General features: G+C 39.7%; 1 pseudogene; it reads right to left on the bottom strand.

The window, feature by feature from the left end:
* Window positions 1-14234: 14234 nt before the first annotated feature.
* On the bottom strand, window positions 14235-15321 carry LOC115139066 (uncharacterized; annotated as a pseudogene).
* Between the last annotated feature and the right edge of the window lie 4397 nt (window positions 15322-19718).

Below are 19718 nucleotides of genomic sequence, written 5' to 3'. Positions count from 1 at the left end.
GCAAAATGGAGTGATAGCTTTCCTTATTCGACATCCCTTTTTCCCTGTACGAATCTCCCACTTTACCCCCACCAAAGCATCCCCAGACCATCACGTTGGCTCCAGCATTGCATCAAGCACTCCTCCAGCATATTTTAAATGTTTCTTTGTGATCCTGTCACGCTCTGACCTTTAATATCTCTGTTTTCTTTATATTTTGGTTAGGTCAGGGTGTGATGAGGGTGGGTATGCTAGTTTTGTATTGTCTAATTTTTTTTTGTATATCTAGAGTTCTTGTAGGTCTAGGTGATTTGTATGTCTATGGTGGCCTGATATGGTTCCCAATCAGAGGAAGCTGTTTATCGTTGTCTCTGATTGGGGATCATATTTAGGTTGCCATTTACCATTTCGTGTTTGTGGGTTGTTATTCTATGTTTAGTTGCCTGTCTGCACTATTCGTTTTAGCTTCATGGTTCGTTTTGTTATTTTGTTCATTTGTTCAGTGTTCATTCATTAATAAAAGAAGAATGTACGCATACCACGCTGCACCTTGGTCTCCTTCGTATGACGGCCGTGACAGATCCGAACACCTCAAACTTAGATTTGTCTGCCCATAATACTTTTTTCCAATCTTCCTCTGTCTATTGTCTGTGTTCTTTTGCCCATCTTAATATTTTCTTTTTATTGGCCATTCTGAGATATGGCTTCTTCTTTGCAACTCTGCCTAGAAGACCAGCATCCCGGAGTCGCCTCATCACTGTTGACGTTGAGACTGGTATTTTGCGAGTACTATTTAATGAAGCTGCCAGTTGAGGACTTGTGAGGCGTCTGTTTCTCAAACTAGACACTCTAATGTACCTGTCCTCTTGCGCAGTTGTGCACCTTGGCCTCCCAATCCTCTTTCTATTCTGGTTAGAGCCCGTTTGCGCTGTTCTGTGAAGGGAGTAGTACACAGCGTTGTACGAGCTCTTTCGTATCTTGACAATTTGTTGCATGGAATAGCCTTCATTTCTCAGAAGAAGAATAGACTGACGAGTTTTAGAAGAAAGTTCTTTATTTCTGGCTATTTTGAGCCTGTAATCGAATCCACAAAAGCTGATGCACCAGATACTCAACTAGTCTAAAGAAGGCCATTTTTCAAAATTAGAACAACAGTTTTCAGCTAAGCATAATTTCAAAAGGCTTTTCTAATGATCAATTAGCCTTTTAAAATGATCAACTTGGATTAGCTAACACAACGTGCCATTGAAACACAGGAGCGATGGTTGCTGATAATGGGCCTCTGTACGCCTATGTACATTCCATAAAAAAATCTACAATTTCCAGCTACAATAGTCATTTACAACATTAACCATGTGTACACTGTATTTCTGTTCAATTTGATGTTATTTTAATGAACCAAAAATGTGATTTTCTTTCAAAAACAAGGACATTTCTAAGTGGCCCCAAACTTTTGAACTGTAGTGTAAATTGTCATTTCTTTTCGAATGAGCAGTCGTTCATGTCAATTATTAGAAGATTTATGGTGTAAATATGAGGTATTTTCTTAACCAGATGAGATTTTAATTTAACAATTCATCAGTTAGAACACTTGCTTCTGTGATATTCTAGAAATTCTATGGGTTAATAGACCTTCTTGTCCATTTCAGAAACATGACTGTGCTCCAGCAATCTGTGTCTGAGACGGTCCAGCCAGGAGACGCTGTGACTCTGAACTGTAAAATACACACTGAGACCTGTGCAGGAGAACACAGTGTCTATTGGTTCAGACATGGCTCAGGAGAAAATTATTACATTTAATGTTAAAAATACAGTTCTGTTTCTCACAGGCCCAAGATGCAGACAGTCTCCATTATGTAGCTCTGAATCTGAGCAACAAGAACAACAGGTTTAGAAGACAGAGAAGCAACATGGAGGAAGAGACGGTGTACTCTGGGATCAGACAGTAGAACTGGATGAATGAAACAGTTGTCATTGTATGCAAGATAGCTCTTTAATAACTAGCTCTATATGAATGCTTCAGTATAATGTGATGATAGCTATTTTAAGTGTAACACAAAGTACAAATAATTGAATGCATTGCTTCTGTGTCAAACTCATTTTACATTTGATTTGCATGTGTAAAGAAAAATAAAGCATTTCCAACTGTTAAACCAAATTAATGTCAACAAGTTGAACTCAATGCATTCTGTTCACACACCTCTGTGGTCATTAGTGGAGGGTGTTACAGTGACTTTCCACCATTGGAAACTAACTTTCATAGACTTTTAACACAGGAAGACTGACCTGCACCAACACTCTGCACTACTTTCCATCTCAAGGCCAGAGTACTGTTCATACCCCTGAGTGCAACACTGGCCTCTAAACACAGTGCTTACAGTGTAAAGGTCAATGTCTTCATTTATGTGGAGTCAGGAAGTCCCTTGCATCATGTTACAGAAAATACAATGCAGTTGTGGTGTAGGAGGTTTACTTCTTTGTTTTCTCTTTAAGACATAGGCCTACTGATTGCATGCCAAACACCCACTCACATACACAGCAACCTATTTAAAGGTATTCTGCGGTCTGCTATGAACAAAACTCGAGGCTGTAGCTATCTACAGTTTGGTAAGGCCTATCGGCCTTCTGCACAGGACCCTTTTTGTCTTTCTCTCTCTGTCTCTCTCTGTCTCTTTGTGTGGTTTCAGCAGGACGTCTCAGTGGTGTCCGTCAGTTGTATGACCATTTTTTGCTCCTCATGTTGTCCTTTTTAGCAAAAATATAACTATTTTAATGAGGCAGCAAGTTATCTATATATATTCTACAGAAATCTGTGTAAAAACACAGAAATGAACTATGTATTAGTTAATTGACCTAGAGATCTGAAGTCCGTAGTTAAACACAAACCATGGTCTGAAGTGTGATGTAAAGTATCATCATCATCTGGGCCAAGAAGAAAGAGCCTCCTTCTAATTATACGATGGGAGGGATTTTATCTGTCAATACATTACAGAATAAATAGTGTATGAGGTATTGTTGGTTAAGTAAACTATTGACATGTTTTCTGTTTCTCTGTGTTATGAAGTGACTGTGTGGAAGTCATAGAGGCCCTAGAGGATGACAGTGTCATAACATGTGGCCAACCAGGTCCTAATTACTGTACGACTCCCTGTGACCACAATGGCAAGAAAAACATTATTAAGTAAAGGATCCACTGACTCTTGCTGTTGTGTCTCTTACTTTGGGTGGACATGCCCTCTGTTGGCCAGCTGGAGTACATAATATTGCAGACAGTATGAGCTGTAGTTAGGCCTAATAATAGAGTCTGAATTGAGTGAGTCTGTTTCATCCTCATAGCTCCACGGTCAGTGGTGTAAAGTACTTAAGTAAAAATAATTTAGTACTACTTAAGTAGATTTTTGGGGTATCTGTACCTTACTTTACTATTTATATTTTTGTCAACTGTTACTTTTACTTCACTACATTCCTAAAGAAAATTATGTACTTTTAACTTTTTTCCCTGACACCTAAAAGTACTTGTTACATTCTGAATGCTTAGCAGGACGAGGAAAGGGTCCAATTCATGCGCTTATCAGTAGAACAACCCTGGTCATCCCTATTGCCCATGATCTGGCGGACTCACTAAACATACATGCTTATGTCTGAGTTTGAGCCCATGAAAACAAGAAAATGGCACCATCTGGTTTGCTTAACTTGTTGAGTGTAGGGGGCAGTATTTTGATGTTTGGATGAAAAACGTACCAAAATGAAACTGCCTATTTCTCAGGCCCAGAATCTAAAATATGCATATAATTAGGATTAGGATAGAAAACACTGTAAAGTTTCCAAAACTGTCAAAATATTGTCTGTGAGTATAACAGAACTGATATTGCAGGCGTAAACCTGAGGAAAATCCAACTAGGAAGTGCTGTTTTTCCTCAAAGCTCTCTGTTCCATTGCATGCCTTCCCTCCATTTAAAGGGATATCAACCAGATTCCTTTTCCTATGGCTTCCACATGGTGTGAACAGTCTTCAGACATAGTTTCAGGCTTTTATTCTGAAAAATTTGCAAGAAAGATCCCATCGAGTCAGTGGATGGCTGGGTGCCAGCAGTGTTTTGCATGCGCCATCAGAGTGGAGCAGACATTATCTCTCTCTCTCCTATTGAAGAAGCTACAGTCCGGTTGAAATATTATCGATTATATATTGTAAAAACAACCTGAGGATTGATTATAAAAAACGTTTGACATGTTTCTACGAATTTTACGGATACAAGTTTGAATTTTCGTCTGCCCCATCGTGACCTTACATAAATGCTTGGTATGCTTTCGTCGAAAAGCTTTTTTGAAATCTGACATGCCGGTGGATTAACAACAAGCTAAGCTGTGTTTTGCTATATTGCACTTGTGATTTCATGAAAATTAAATATTTTTAGTAATTTAATTTGAATATGGCGCTCTGCAATTCCGCTAACGGGATGGGTGCATCAAGAAGTTAATATGCAGAATTTGAAATTATTTGTACTTTTACTTTTTATACTTAAGTATATTTCAAACTAAATATTTGTAGACTTTTACTCAAGTAGTATTTTATTGGGTGACTTTCACTTCAATCATTAATTATTTTACCCAATTGGTAGTTACAGTCTTGTCTCATCACTGCAACTCCCGTACAGACTCAGCAGAGGTGAAGGTCGAGAGCCATGCATCCTCCGAAACACAACCCAACCAAGCGGCACTGCTTCTCGAAACAATGCCCATTTAAACCAGAAGCCAGCCTCACCAAACCCAATTGCCAGCCAAACCCAATTGTCATACTTGAGTAAAAGTAAAGATACCTTAATAAAAATGACTCAAGTAGGGACTCCCGAGTGGTGAGGTGCCAAAACATGGATTGAAACATAGATTTACCTCCTTTAAGACTTGCATTGCTTTTTCATACACACTGTGTTTTTATTATTATAATTGTGCTAGAATTGCTTGTATTCTGTCAAACTCCTTATAACTTTACTGTTGTGGTACTGTGGTACATTTTAGATCAAATAAAACATTAATTCACTGTAATGTTGATGTATTGTTTGATTTGCACTCATATTCTTCAAGTTAAACTGGGAAGTTTGCAGGTACACTGCATCCTGATTACATGATGTTTATAATAGCATGCGTAGAGTACATTCTACTGACTAACACTTTCAGTTGTCTTCTTTTTAAACTGTGTCCTGCATCACATCTCTGTGGTATTCTGACGGCCCTAAATGGATTTTCCACTCAGCTTAATCCATCTCTAAACCCCAGCAATGACCATCAGTCCTCACCACACACTGTCTTCACACACCTCAGTGAATCAAAACCACAAACATCCATGTCACTAAGAGCACAACTCACTTTCTTCATAAGAAAAGCCTGAACTAAAAATATACTTTTTAGCTGAGTATGTTTTGAAAAGAGTTGAAATTGTTGAAAATGTAATCTGATTATTTTTTCACCTTTATTTAACCAGGTAAGCAAGTTGAGAACAAGTTCTCATTTACAATTGCGACCTGGCCAAGATAAAGCAAAGCAGTTCGACACATACAACGACACAGAGTGACACATGGAGTAAAACAAACATACAGTCAATAATACAGTAAAAAAAAACAAGTCTATATACAATGTGAGCAAATTAGGTGAGAAGGGAGGTAAAGGCAAAAAAGGCCATGGTGGCAAAGTAAATACAATATAGCAAGTAAAACACTGGAATGGTAGTTTTGCAATGGAAGAATGTGCAAAGTAGAAATAAAAATAATGGGGTGCAAAGGAGCAAAATAAATAAATAAATTAAATACAGTTGGGAAAGAGGTAGTTGTTTGGGCTAAATTATAGGTGGGCTATGTACAGGTGCAGTAATCTGTAAGATGCTCTGACAGTTGGTGCTTAAAGCTAGTGAGGGAGATAAGTGTTTCCAATTTAAGAGATTTTTGTAGTTCGTTCCAGTCATTGGCAGCAGAGAACTGGAAGGAGAGGCGGCCAAAGAAAGAATTGGTTTTGGGGGTGACTAGAGATATACCTGCTGGAGCGTGTGCTACAGGTGGGAGATGCTATGGTGACCAGCGAGCTGAGATAAGGGGGGACTTTACCTAGCAGGGTCTTGTAGATGACATGGAGCCAGTGGGTTTGGTGACGAGTATGAAGCGAGGGCCAGCCAACGAGAGCGTACAGGTCGCAATGGTGGGTAGTATATGGGGATTTGGTGACAAAACGGATTGCACTGTGATAGACTGCATCCAATTTGTTGAGTAGGGTATTGGAGGCTATTTTGTAAATGACATCGCCAAAGTCGAGGATTGGTAGGATGGTCAATTTTACAAGGGTATGTTTGGCAGCATGAGTGAAGGATGCTTTGTTGCGAAATAGGAAGCCAATTCTAGATTTAACTTTGGATTGGAGATGTTTGATATGGGTCTGGAAGGAGAGTTTACAGTCTAACCAGACACCTAAGTATTTGTAGTTGTCCACGTATTCTAAGTCAGAGCCGTCCAGAGTAGTGATGTTGGACAGGCGGGTAGGTGCAGGTAGCGATCGGTTGAAGAGCATGCATTTAGTTTTACTTGTATTTAAGAGCAATTGGAGGCCACGGAAGGAGAGTTGTATGGCATTGAAGCTTGCCTGGAGGGTTGTTAACACAGTGTCCAAAGAAGGGCCGGAAGTATACAGAATGGTGTCGTCTGCGTAGAGGTGGATCAGAGACTCACCAGCAGCAAGAGCGACCTCATTGATGTATACAGAGAAGAGAGTCGGTCAAGAATTGAACACTGTGGCACCCCCATAGAGACTGCCAGAGGTCCGGACAGCAGACCCTCCGATTTGACACACTGAACTCTATCAGAGAAGTAGTTGGTGAACCAGGCGAGGCAATCATTTGAGAAACCAAGGCTGTCGAGTCTGCCGATGAGGATGCGGTGGTTGACAGAGTCGAAAGCCTTGGCCAGATCAATGAATACGGCTGCACAGTAATGTTTCTTATCGATGGCGGTTAAGATATCGTTTAGGACCTTGAGCGTGGCTGAGGTGCACCCATGACCAGCTCTGAAACCAGATTGCATAGCAGAGAAGGTATGGTGAGATTCGAAATGGTCGGTAATCTGTTTGTTGACTTGGCTTTCAAGACCTTAGAAAGGCATGGTAGGATAGATATAGGTCTGTAACAGTTTGGGTCAAGAGTGTCCCCCTTTGAAGAGGGGATGACCGCAGCTGCTTTCCAATCTTTGGGAATCTCAGATGACACGAAAGAGAGGTTGAACAGGCTAGTAATAGGGGTGGCAACAATTTCGGCAGATAATTTTAGAAAGAAAGGGTCCAGATTGTCTAGCCCGGCTGATTTGTAGGGGTCCAGATTTTTCAGCTCTTTCAGAACTTCAGCTGAATGGATTTGGGAGAAGGAGAAATGGGGAAGGCTTGGGCGAGTTGCTGTTGGGGGTGCAGTGCTGTTGACCGGGGTAGGAGTTGCCAGGTGGAAAGCATGGCCAGCCGTAGAAAAATGCTTATTGAAATTCTCAATTATGGTGGATTTATCAGTGGTGACAGTGTTTCCTATCTTCAGTGCAGTGGGCAGCTGGGAGGAGGTGTTCTTATTCTCCATGGACTTTACAGTGTCCCAGAACTTTTTGAGTTAGTGTTGCAGGAAGCAAATTTCTGCTTGAAAAAGCTAGCCTTGGCTTTTCTAACTGCCTGTGTATAACGGTTTCTAGCTTCCCTGAACAGCTGCATATCACGGGGGCTGTTCGATGCTAATGCAGAACGCCATAGGATGTTTTTGTGTTGGTTAAGGGCAGTCAGGTCTGGGGAGAACCAAGGGCTATATCTGTTCCTGGTTCTAATTTTCTTGAATGGGGCATGTTTATTTAAGATTGTTAGGAAGGCATTTTAAAAAAAATATCCAGGCATCCTCTACTGACGGGATGAGATCAATATCCTTCCAGGACACCCCGGCCAGGTCGATTAGAAAGGCCTGCTCGCTGAAGTGTTTCAGGGAGCGTTTTACAGTGATGAGTGGAGGTCGTTTGACCGCTGACCCATTACGGATGCAGGCAATGAGGCAGTGATCGCTGAGATCTTGGTTGAAGACAGCAGAGGTGTATTTAGAGGGGAAGTTGGTTAGGATGATATCTATGAGGGTGCCCGTGTTTAAGGCTTTGGGGGGGTACCTGGTAGGTTCATTGATAATTTGTGTGAGATTGAGGGCATCAAGTTTAGATTGTAGGATGGCTGGGGTGTTAAGCATGTTCCAGTTTAGGTCGCCTAGCAGCACGAGCTCTGAAGATAGATGGGGAGCAATCAGTTCACATATGGTGTCCAGAGCACAGCTGGGGGCAGAGGGTGGTCTATAGCAGGCGGCAACGGTGAGAGACTTGTTTTTAGAGAGGTGGATTTTTAAAAGTAGAAGTTCAAATTGTTTGGGTACAGACCTGGATAGTAGGACAGAACTCTGCAGGCTATCTTTGCAGTAGATTGCAACACCGCCCCCTTTGGCAGTTCTATCTTGTCTGAAAATGTTGTAGTTTGGAATTAAAATTTCTGAATTTTTGGTGGTCTTCCTAAGCCAGGATTCCTTCCTAAACCAGGATTATGACAATGTACACATTGTAACTGAGACATTTTCACAAACAATACAACAAGTGAATATGCATATGTGCAGGTTGAAGTACTGCACTTCATTTCTCTTTCAATAAGGTACATGGATGTCCCCATAACTGCCTGAACAGAAGAGTTGGCAGGAACTTTTAGAATTGTCAAAATGTTAACATTTTTCACTCAGAATCATTGAAATTGTACTTTCCTGTGATATATCATGTGTGTAGTCATATTATATGTCAACAAAGGCCCAATAAAGACAATGTTCAGTTAAGAATCTTTAACGAGGTAATTTATTGCATGCATATTAGACATCTGTATCATGTTATAAATCTATTTTAGAATCATAGACTCACATGCATCAAACAGTCTGGGTAGTCATCATCACTGGATCATTACTACTAACATCAACTAAGTTATTATAAAGTGTAGCTAAGTTATCAGGAGGAGCCATACAATCATTCAAAATAAAATGGGTCGCAGAGTGATCTCTATATGATGAAGACAATGACTCATGTGTTTGTGTGTAGTTTTGTATTGAGTTCTAGGGAGTAGTTGAATAAGAATGGGAAACAACCTATTTATTCAAGTCATCTCTCCTCTGTAATGTGTTGTCCTCTTTTGGTGCATGTCACTCATACCTACCCCCACACAGTGAACAGTTTCACAGGTACTCTGCACAAAGCAGAAGACGAGGCTGTATCTACGCTTTAGTCAGGTGGGCCTGCTGGCTTTGTGCAGACAGGTCCCTCATAACTGCTCTCTGTGTATCTATGTCTCTATGTGGTTTTCAGCAGGATGTCTATATGGTATCACTGTTGAGATGACTTCAGATTGGTCTGTCATGTAGCATGCTTCTGTCCATAACATGAGCTGTTCAGTATGTGTACATAATCCTAGCTACCGCAGACTTTTTGAAAGATATAATGTTAGCCAAGGAGAACAGCAAAAGTGTTGCTACTGCTCTCAATAACATTGCTGACCTGAATTTAGCAGGCGCTATCGACAAAGATCAGTGGGGAAAAGTTCTGTTGGACTACTTTGTGGACACGTTCAGTGTGGACCAGAGTGACTTGACACAACGCGGGCCAAGCAAGCTGTACAAACAAAATGGAGTTAAAGGGGTTCCAGTCTGCCGTGAAGGGTTCATCCAGTCTAGCTACAATTCCAGATATTATACATTTCTAATTTTATCATAAAATACATTTTCACTCGCTAGCCTAGCTAACATTGAACCTAGTTGGTCAGCTTTAGCTACCTGCAGATTCATACTATAGCATTCCATGCATGGTGGCTAGCAATGACAATGTATTTGTATTGCTACGGTATGGGTTGGGATTATGGTTAATTGTTAAGCTAGCTAACTATTTACATGTCTAATCAAAAGACTCTACTTTGCAAGATGATTACATGACCCATTAAGTGAGCTAGTTGTGTCTGATTGTGATTATTACCATTTAATGTATGTCGTGAATTTCTATTAACCTTCATTTAACTAGGCAAGTCAGTTAAGAACAAATTCTTAATTACAATGACAGCCTAGAAACAGTGGGTTAACTGCCTTGTTCAGGGGCAAAATGACAGGTTTATACCTTGTCAGCTCTGGGATTCGATCCACCAACCTTTCGGTTACTGGCCCAACGCTCTAACCACAAGGTTACCTGCCTCACCTGCCGACATGTGTACACGTCTCGACAATAGTGACTCATCCACTTAGCTAGATGTGCCTGAGGGTGGTAATAGCATTTATTTCACATGACCCATCAATTTCGAAGTATCATCTAATAATTTTTGATATTGCTACAAATATGCAAGTAACTATTTCACTGTATGTGTACAACATCTGTATCCTGTGCAGGTGACAAATAAACGTAGATTTTATTTGATATAGAGTGCGTGGAACGGTTTTCTTCTGGTGAAAGAGAGGCGGACCAAAACGCAGTGTGGTTATTTATAAACATCTTTAATAAAGATGATAACTTGAACAATGTATAATACAAAATAAGAAAACGTGCTAACTGGTGCTAAACACAGAGACAGGAACAACCCGCAAGAGACCTAAAGAATATGCCTGCCTAAATATGGTTCCCAATCAGAGACAACGATAACCACCTGCCTCTGATTGAGAACCACTCCAGGCAACCATAGACTTACCTAGAATACTTGACTAAACACAATCCCATTAACTACAAAACCCCTAGACAAAACAAACCACATAAATCACCCATGTCACACCCTGGCCTAACCAAAATAATAAAGAGAACACAGAATACTAAGACCAGGGAGTGACAGTGTGTTTACCAGAGATGGTCATGTGAAGAACAACATGGCTTAGAAGTGTCAACTATACTGAATAGATGTAGACAAATGAGAGCTCTCCAGTAGGTGTACCAAAACAGTCATTTTCTCAAAAGTGGAGTTACAAGTTTATCAACTTTCAAAGGACATTTACTTTCCCATTGTTCCTCAACTTGCAGTGTATGATTTACAATTTTGTAGCTGTGAGTATTTTATACTTTTATCCAATGTAATAAAACACTATTTCAAAATTTCCAACATAAGACCAAATTGAGGTGGTTGGTCACATTTAGGGACAGATCTACATTTACAAATATTTCCCATGACCTTCTGTACTATAAAATAAAATTCAGAGTTGGATGACGTATTTTCAAAGCGTATTTTCCCAGTCGGAGCTCGTTTTTTATTCAGATTTCCCAGTTGTCTTGAACTCACTGAAGTCTGAGATTTCCCAGTTCCAAGTTTCTAGTTGTTTCGAACACAGCAGAAGTCATGCTTGATTGACAGCATGGCCTATGTTGAATGTTTATCCTTTTAAACTTGTAAAAGAGACCGTTAAACCCAGACTTGGGACCACAAAGCCACTGCACTAAATAGCAGGCTAGTGATTGCTTTTCAATGCTTGCAGTGAGACAATGATTCCTTCCAAACCACTCATTGTTGAATTTGCGATTTCCAAATTCTTGTGTAATGTTTATGTCCAATGGACGATGAGCACCAATATGTTTAATCTATAATTTCTCTTCATAATTTCTTATCATATGACAAGGATGTGCCAATAGATTGTCAACTTGATTCATGATGATGACGGTCTGCTAGCTAGCTAAAATGTTGAAAGTGAGATGTTGACATGATCAGTCCAATCAAAGCTAGAGTACATATAATGATATTTTGTCATTTTATCTGTGGCCAATGACCTTGAGCCTTCTTGGATGGGCACTTCTAATGTAACTCTATGGCAGCACCCAAGGGTCTTGAATTTCCGAGCTCTCCCTGTAGATTTTGCAGTGACATAGTGTCCCCATGAGTGACAGAACACTGAGCCAATCACAGCGCAACTAGAGGACAATGCCAAACCCTATGCTCCGTATTTTCCGCTGGCTGCCCCATCACAGAAAGCTGTCGTGTCTTTGGCTATGCCGGATTAAGTGATATGACATGCTATTCTATAAAATCCTTTCTCTGTAATTAATATTACCTGATTGAGCTAATCATGTAATTGTAATTATCTAGAAAGTCGGGACACCACAAAAGAGTGTTTATAGAGCTGTTATCTTCCGAATAAACTCTTAAAGACCTAGTAATATTTTACATCAATAGCAGTCATGTCACGCCTTGGTCATAGTGTTTTGTGTTTTAGTTATATAGTTGGTCAGGCCAGGGTGTGACATGGGTTTATGTGTTGTATTTCGTATTGGGGTTTTGTATTATTGGGATTGCGGTTGAGTAGGGGTGTTGTTAGGCTGGGCTGCCTGAGGCGGTTCTCAATTAAGAGTCAGGTGCTTCTCGTTGTCTCGGATTGAGAACCGTATTTAGGTAGCCTGAGTTCTCGTTGTATTTCGTGGGTGATTGTACCTGTCTTTGTGTATTCACCAGATAGGCTGTATAGTTTCACGTTCCGTTTGTTGTTTTGTATTCTCACAGTTATTTCATGTATCGCTATTTCCTTTATTAAAGCACATGAGTAACCTACACGCTGCATTTCGGTCCGACTCTCTTTCAACAGACGAACGCCGTTACAAGTCAATATTAATCGTCACCTTATTTCAGTCTCACCTGAAGGTTGTACATTCTTGGCTTGGGTTTAATTATTTATTTACTAAATACCTAACTAATCACACAGAATTACATATACACCGAATGCAAATGATGTCATACAGAAAACGTCCCTGGTGGACGGAGCCGACATGACGGCTGGTTAGGAAAGGGGGTTGGGTTTGAGTGAAAGAGCGGGAAGACTGAGGAACAAAGGGAGAAGCTGTACTATCGTAAATACAGAATCTTATGCATTCTAAATAACCGCCCATTTGAAAAAGGGAAATGCAATAAACATTTACTCTGAGCTGAGCTTCGGTAGGTTGGTTGTAGATGCTGGCCGTGTTGCCCAACAGAGATCTTGCTGTCCTCGGAACAACGTCTCTGGTGGTAAATGGGATACGTTGTAGTATCGTCATTGTGTGTTAGACTGGATCCATCGTCCATCCTTTCCTAGCCCACGTTTACAGCGGCCACTGCTAACTTAACGGCAAGGAGGTATCACTTCTGTAGTGAATAGGAGTTCAAAGTTCATACCATTCACAACTAAAGCTCAAGCTGAGGTTGGCTTAGTTCTGTAGTTGACATGTTAGTCCTTTTAACATGGGATGGTCGTCCTCACGTCCTCGGAACAGGAGGTTACATTTTCATCAAGGGCTTATATAGTGGAGGGAGAGAAGGGTGTGTTTCATAGTTTATAACCCATGTCTCTTCACAAGGGCGGGCCACTGATTGAGCAGAGCTCTAACCTTATGAAAACCCAATTATCTAATTTGAAAGCTAAAATTACATTTCATCTTTTCACAAATATTTTCATATTTAAACATTTAAATTGCACAACTATTCCATGTCAATCTGATAACTAGAATATGTAGACATTCCCAGATACAGTTTATGTCATCCTGTCATCAGTCATAATGCCTCAGATGACAACAGAACTAACATCATATTCATTAAGTACCAACACATATTTTCCACTGGTTGGATTACCGAAATATGGTTCCTTTCCCCCCACCGTTTGATGTTCCCAGACTCTCTATGTTTAACAAAGGCTATTCAAGTCCTTCAGTAGTCAAGAGAGAGGGGAGAAAGGCATTTATGGGGGTATTTATGAATCCTCAGCATGTCAAAAGGCTGAAATATGAACATTTTACTTTACGTTATGTTACCAAAGCTGACGAGCACTGAAACATTTGAAAAGTCAGTTAACCACATTTGTATTTGTAACAGCTGAAGGATTGAAAAACTGAATCATTGAATTCATCTATTTCCTGATGAGGTAGATGGTCAGACAGCAGAGGAGAAATCCAGTTCTTATGAAGGAGAAGAGGACAAGTATCCTCATATCCACTTCAGTCGCTACTTGAGTATCACCCACTGAAACAAATGACATGTTTTCTATTATACAGTAGAGGTTATTATAGTGTAATAGCATGTATTTTATTTTGCAATTATTTGATCAGGTAAGTCAATACGTAGGGTGGATGGTAGCCTAGTGGTTAAGAGCACTGGGCCAGTAAATGAAAGGTTACTGGTTTGAATCCCCGAACTGTCAATGTGCCCTTAAGCAAGACACTTAACCCAAAGTTCTCTGGATAGTTCTGGCAAATTACTCAAATGTTAATGAAGTCATTGAGAACACATGTTCTTTTATAATAATCAACTGGGTACGTAAATGTAATGTTTATGTAATTTGAACAAAAGAGCATAAGAGATTTATCTTGAATGTCCAGCTTGGTCCCTTTCCCAAAGAGTATCTCCCCACATAAGGCCACAGCACAGTAGTAAGTCCCAGCATCAGAGAGGCTGAGGTTCCTCTTGGGGAGGTTGTAGACCCAGCTCTGTGTAGGACACCCAGCCTCAGGGCTCTTCTCACACTGATCACTACTGTCTCCATGGGTTGTAAATTATTCCTGGATGGGATTCTCCTGCGCCATGTCTGAACCAATAGACACTGTTCTCCTGCACAAGTCTCAGTGTGTATTGTACAGTTCAGAGTCACAGAGTCTCCTGGTTGGACTGACTCAGACACAGACTGATGTACAACTGTCTTGCTGTTGGAGCATGAATCTGAAAAGAGCGTTTAAAATGTTTGTTAAATCTGTCTTAACTATCTACAACTTTGCTGTTTCAAGTGTTCTTACTCAATGAGAGAATCTTCACAATGTGATAATACCTGATATAAAAAAAAAAATCCTAAAATGATTTTTGCTTAGGTTAACTCATCACTACTCTTTGTCTACCAATTCAGACTTTCTCAAAAAATATTTTACGGAATATTAAAATACATTTCTCAGGACTGTACCTTTTACATAGACAATTGTCCAAATTCCAACACATTTGAGTGAGCGCTCCCAAAGTAGTACGTGGCTGAATCCGAGCTGAGATACTGAGTCTGAGATACTGAGGTGATTAATTCCTTGGCCGCATTGCATTGAAAATTGAGGGTTACCCTTGAATTCATGGTAAAATGTAGGACTCTTGTCATACTTATAGATGGTTGAGAGGAGCTGAGGTTTTTCTCCCAAGGGTTGCTTGAACCAGGAGAAATGCATGGCCACGTCGCCTTCATAGAAGTGCTGCAAAGTCACTGTGTCCCCAACATTGGCTGTTACGCTGTTGTACAACAAAAGAAAAGACAACATCCTATATCAATATATTATGTTATATATACACATAACCATGCAAGATTGGAATGCCTCAAAGTGTCTGAGTTTAAATAAAAATGTATTGTATCATTATATTCCCTGATGAAAGCTATTGCTAAAAGTGACTGAGTTTAAAAAACATATACTGAACATGCCATTATAATAAAAGTAAATTAAACATACCCATCTCTCCAAGAAGAAAAAATGTGCACAGTGGTGCGAACATCCTAACTGCTATCAGCCTCTTCAAAACCTGCGTCTTGAGTGGAACAGAACAGTCTACCTCTGTAATACAACACTTCTCAAATAAAGTTATTTTGTTTCTGAGATAGATTCTGCGCTCTCATTCAGCATTTCAGTAGATTTCAGGGTTTTCGCAGTGAACAGCGAAGATATACTGAAGGTAGGCTAAATACCCCTGTTGTGACTTGACTTAACCCAGATTACAAGAGACCAGAACGCCAGAGCTGAACTTCCTGTTGGGCTGTCGCTATTGCGCTTATCTTACATGATCTATGCTTTCAAATGAAATGCAGCAAAGGTGAGAATTACACTTTTGAAATCATATCCCCGATCATATCCTCTAAATTTCATGTAAGTGTGGCAAAGTCTGAAACTATTTGTAAACAGTTGGAATTTCTTGCTTTGAATATTGAGGTTTCAAAATGGTCTCTCTATGACTGTGATTGGCTGTTATAGATAAATCTACCCTGATTGATTTGATATTGACAAATGTTCCACATAAATATTCTGCGGTTGGTGTTTTTTGTAATGATTTAAGTGACCATTGTGCTGTTGTTGCTGTTAGAAATACTAAGGTTCCAAAGACAAACCCACGTTTTATTTGTAAGAGAAATTTGAAGTGTTTTAATGAGCAGGTTCTTTCATGATTTGTTTTATTTTGACTGGAGCAAGATTGAGTTTATCCCTGATGTGGAAACTGCCTGGAAATTATTTCATGGTGTTTTTTTCCAAATAGTAAACAAAAATGCCCCATACCGCATGTTCAGGGTTAAAGGGCGGGATAATCCATGGTTATCTTCTGAGCTGTCTTGTATTATTCACGACTGTAATCTAGCATGGGCTAAAGCAAGGAAATCATGTTCTGATGCTGATTGGCTTATTTTTAGGCAGTTACGAAACAAGTGTTCTTTTCTTATCAGGAAGGCCAAGTCTGAATATTTTATGTATGTTACCACTGATAACCTGAATGACCCTAGAATGTTTTGGAAGGCTATTAAGTCTATGTCTGGTAACAGTAAAGTTTAATGAATAACCGGCATGTGTTTTGAAGGACTCTGTTGCTGTATATGACAAAACTGAAATGCTGAATTGTTTCAATGAGCACTTTGTGTCATCTGGTAGGCTGTTTGATTCAGTGTCCTCTGTCTCTGTACAACCCTGTGTGGATGAACCAGTGAGAGCTGGTCAAACTTTTTGCTTCTTGCCATTCTCAGTGCAGGTGGTACATAAAGCTCCGAAATCCTTAGATCAGAGAAAGTCTGCTGTGTCACGCCCTGGTCTTAGTATTTTGTGTTTTCTTTATTATTTTGGTCAGGCCAGGGTGTGACATGGGTTATTTATGTGGTGTGTTTTTGTCTTGGGGTTTTTGTAGGTAATGGGTTTGTGGTATAGTAGAGTTGTCTAGGTAAGTCTATGGTTGCCTAGAGTGGTTCTCAATCAGAGGCAGGTGTTTATCGTTGTCTCTGATTGGGAACCATATTTAGGCAGCCATATTCTTTGAGCATTTCGTGGGTGATTGTTCCTAGCTCAGTGTTTGTTTGCACCAGATAAGGCTGTTTAGGTTTTCACAGTACGTTTATTGTTTTGTATTGTTCGTGTTTATCTTTTATTAAACATGTATCGAAATAACCACGCTGCATTTTGGTCCTCCTCTCCTTCGACAGAAGAAAACCTTAACATGCAGGTCCTGATCTTTTGGATCCCTGCTTTTTAAATCTAGCAGCTAATTTCATAGCTGAACCACGTACAGATCTGTTCTATCTAACCCTGGAATGTAATGAAATTCCAATGATCTGGAAGTCCGCATTTGTCCTACCACTTTTAACCTCTTCAGTCGACCCTCTACTTTTTTGAACATTTTGTTAAAAATCGCGCAACATTTCAGCGCCCTGCTACTCATGCCAGGAATATAGTACGTTCATATGGTTAGAATGTGTGGATAGGAAACCCTCGGACGTTTTTAAAACTGGTTAAATCACGACTGTGGCTATTACATAACGTGCGTTACATCGGAAAGCGCAGGAAAACCTGATCACAGAAAATGGAAATAAATATCCTTGCGCCACTTCCAGCAATTGTTAACAGTGAGCCGAATTAGATAAGACCGAGCATTCAACTCCCACAGCATCCCCATGTTGTCTAGAGTCTTGTGAATTGAATCATCTTTGATTCTTGGTTGAACCGAAACAGGGGCACCGCTTACCTCCGGTCTCCGCCCAGATCATTCCGGAAGAGCTCTCTCCTGAAATTTTTTCCAAGACGACAGCTAATGATATTTACATCGCCTACGGATGATTTTTATCGCTTATTAACGTTTACTAATACCTAAAGTAGCATTACAAACGTATTTCGAAGTGTTTTGTGAAAGTTTATCGTCTACTTTTGAATTTTAAAAATGACGTTACGTTGTGAAATCGCTGTTTTTTCGTTTATCACACAGTCTACATATAACGATATCTTGGCTTTATATGGCCCGATTTAATCGAAATAAAGACCCAATAGTGTTTATGGGACATCTAGGAGTGCCAACAAAGAAGATGGTGAAAGGTAATGACTGTTTTCTATTTTATTGTGCGGTTTGTGTAACGCCGAAATGCTAATTATTTTGTTTACGTCCCCTGCTGTGCTTTTCTGTTGTAGTGTATTGGTGCATGCTATCAGATAATAGCTTCTCATGCTGTCGCCGAAAAGCATTTTAAAAATCGGACTTGTTGCCTGGATTCACAACGAGTGTAGCTTTAATTTGATACCCTGCATGTGTATTTTAATGAACTTTTGAGTTTTAACTAATACTATTAGCATTTAGCGTAGCGCATTTGCATTTCCAGAGCTCTAGTTGGGACGCAAGCGTCCCAGGTAGAGGCAAGAGGTTAACCTCTAGCGACGAGCAATCCCGTATCCGGGAGCGTAATCATAGCCTCAAGCACATTACCATAACGCAACGTTTCCTATTCATGAAAATCGCAAATGAAATGAAATAAATATATTCAAACACAAGCTTAGCCTTTTGTTAACAACACTGTCATCTCAGATTTAAAATATGCGTTACAGCCAACGCTAGACAAGCATTTGTGTAAGTTTAGCATAGCATAATGCTATGCTAGGCTGTGCTGGCAGCAGGCAACATTTTCACAAAAATAAGAAAAACAACCCAATTAAATCATTAATCTTTGAAGAACTTCAGATGCTTTCACTCAGGAGACTCCCAGTTAGATAGCAAATGTTCCTTTTTTCCAAAAATAATATTTTTGTAGGCAAAAAACGTCACGTTTGTTCATCCTGCTTGGCTGAGAAATCGACAGAAAAATACTTCAACTATAAGGCATTAGCATAACGCAACTTTTTCTATTCATGAACATCGCAAATTAAATGAAATAAATATTGGCTCACAAGCTTAGCCTTTTGTTAACAACACTGTCATCTCAGATTTTCAAATTGTGTTTTTCAACCATAACTACACAAGCATTTGTGTAAGAGTATTGATAGCTAGCATAGCATTAAGCCTAGCATTCAGCAGGCAACATTTTCACAAAAACAAGAAAAGCATTCAAATAAAATAATTTACCTTTGAAGAATTTATGATGTTTTCAATGAGGAGACTCAGTTAGATAGCAAATGTTCAGTTTTTCCAAAAATATTACTTGTGTAGGAGAAATCGCTGTTTTGTTCATCACGTTTGGCTAAGAAAAAAATCTGAAAATGCAGTCTCTACAACGCCGAACTTTTTACCAAATTAACTCCATAATATCAACAGAAACATGGCAAACGTTGTTTAGAATCAATCCTCAAGGTGTTTTTCACATATCTATTCGATGATAAATCATTCGTGGCAGCTGTGTTTCTCCTCGAAGCAAACGGGAACGTTTTTCATCCAAAAAATGTAATAGCGCCCCCTAATGCATAACTGGTTAAAAGGGGGAGATCCAACTCTTTTAAATAACTATAGGCCAATCTCAAAGCGGTCACCCCTGGTGAAAATACTTGAAACCCTTGTAAGTCAACAGTTAAAATAGTTTTTATTTACTAACACTATTTTATTAATGTACCAATCGGGCTTCTGGAAGAAGCAAAGCACAATTACAGCAGCCATGAATGTTTTAAATGATATCACTGAAGCGCTTGACAAAAAACAGCACTGCGTCTCACTTTTTATTGCTCTCTAAGGCTTTTGATACAGTTGATCATGCTATACTAAGGCAGAGATTG

Source organism: Oncorhynchus nerka, linkage group LG12 (assembly GCF_034236695.1).
Source record: "Oncorhynchus nerka isolate Pitt River linkage group LG12, Oner_Uvic_2.0, whole genome shotgun sequence".
Lineage (NCBI taxonomy): Eukaryota > Metazoa > Chordata > Actinopteri > Salmoniformes > Salmonidae > Oncorhynchus > Oncorhynchus nerka.
This window is presented reverse-complemented; position numbering and strand designations above follow the sequence as displayed.